This window comes from Penaeus chinensis, chromosome 35 (genome assembly GCF_019202785.1).
Source record: "Penaeus chinensis breed Huanghai No. 1 chromosome 35, ASM1920278v2, whole genome shotgun sequence".
NCBI classification, from domain to species: Eukaryota; Metazoa; Arthropoda; class Malacostraca; order Decapoda; family Penaeidae; genus Penaeus; species Penaeus chinensis.
This window is the reverse complement of record NC_061853.1, coordinates 34,966,650-34,969,149: the sequence shown is the minus strand read 5'-3', so window position 1 is coordinate 34,969,149 and position 2,500 is coordinate 34,966,650.

Below are 2,500 nucleotides of genomic sequence, written 5' to 3'. Positions count from 1 at the left end.
ATTATCATTATTATCATTATCATTATCATTATTATTATCATTATTATTATTATTATTATTATTATTATCATCATCATCATTATCATTATCACTATTATTATTATCGTTATTATTATCATCATTATTATTATCATCATTAACATCATCAGTACTATTATCATTATTATTATTATTTGTATCATTACTATTACTATTATCATTATTATTATTATTTGTATCATTACTATTACTATTATCATTATTATTATTATTTGTATCATTACTATTACTATTATCATTATTATTATTATTTGTATCATTACTATTACTATTATCATTATTATTATTATTTGTATCATTACTATTACTATTATCATTATTATTATTATCACTGCTATTATCATCATTATAGTATGTTAGCATCATCATTATCATTATCATTGGTGTCATTATTGTTATTATTATTATTATTATTATTATAATGATTGCTATTATTATTATCATTATCACTATTATTAGTATTGTTATTATTATCATCATTAGTAGTAGTAGTAGTATCATTATTATTATCATTATCATCATTATTATTATTAATATTATTATCATTATTATAATTACTGGTAGTATAACTAATAACAGTAGTCGTAGTAGTCGAAGTATTGTTATAATTATCATTATTATCATTATCATTATAAACAGGAGCATGATTATTATTGCTATTATTGCTATTACTATTATTGCCATTATTATCACTTATATTTCCACTTAAATCTCATCATAATTACTAAATCATTATCAATATAATGATTATTGTCATTCTTATTACCACTATCATTGGTATTACCATCATATATACAGTTTATAAATATATTACAGACATCACAGTAAAACAAAAACAAAAACAAAAAAAACCTCGATGTGTGAGAATAAAAAAGACTTGATATAGTTCATTAAGGATGCTAATGACCCGACTAATGAGCACGAAGAGGAGGTTTACTGATAATGTGATCACTATCATTATGGTTATATCATCTAAGCCATAATGATAGAAATATATATTATAATTACTACTGTTGATGTTGTTGTTATTATTCTTGTTGTTATTATCACTATTATTATGATCATCTTTACTCGTATTATGATTATCTTAGGTATTTTCATTATCATTATTAATATAATTATTATGATCATTAGTGTTATCATTGTTATTATCACTGTCCTTATTATTATTACTGTTATTGTTACTAGTAGTAGTAGGAGTAGTGCTATTATCATCATCTTTGTTGTTGTTGTTGTTAGTATTTTGATTAATATTACATCAATACTAATATCATTATTATCATTATTGTCAATAGTATTATCATTAATAGTTCATTATTACCATTATTATTGTTATCATCATTATTATTATTATTATTATTATTATTATTATTATTATTATTATTATCATCATTATCATCATTATCATCATTATCATCATCATCACCATCATCATTATCATCATCAGAATCATCATCATCATTATCATTATCATCACTATTATTTTTTGTTGTTGTTGTTTTATAATTATTATTACTAGTTATGGTAGTAGTAGTATTATCATAATTATAATTTCATCATCATTATCATCATCATCATCATTATCATTATTGTTTAACATCATTATTACCATCGCTGTTCTTATCATTAACATTACTGTTATTATTATTTTCATTCTTATTATCATTATTAACACTATTATTATTACTAGCATTATCAATATAGTCATCATTGTTGTTATTATTATAAATATTGCTATTATTATCATCATGATAATAATTAATGTTATTATCATGATCCTTATTATCATCATTGTTATCACTGTCATTATTATTATTATTATTATTATTATCATCGTCATCATCATTATTATTATCCCTATCATTTGTATTAATATCGTAGACATCAATATCATCATTATTATCATTATCATCATTATTATCATTATCATCATTATTATCATTATCATCATTATTATCCTTATCATCATTCTTATCATTATCATCCTTTTTTTAAAGGCCAGACCAACCTCATTATCCGCGATGTCAATCACTCTGACATCGCTGATTAGCCAATCGCGTCTCTACCGAATCCCCCAATTACAAGGACCGACCAGCACACATTACGGAAGACGCCTCCCTATCATTTCCAATCACGCTTCACTCCGAGATTATTAAAATCAAAATTCCCCCATTGATTCGGAATCTGGGATTGTTCTTATTAGTTTTGTTATTATTATTTTCTTGGTGTATGGGATATCGAAAATTGAAATTTACTGCAACGATTTTACGTATTACAAATGTTTTGGTTATATCTGGATGTTTTTTTTTTTTCGTGATCAAATATGGCAATTCAACCAGACACCTTTTTCGTATTCTTCTTTGTCAAAATTAGATAACAAATACCATCTTGAAAAATGTAAATCCGATGAATTTACACAATTCATATCGTGGGGAAGATGAAGTATTATTTTATCTTAATC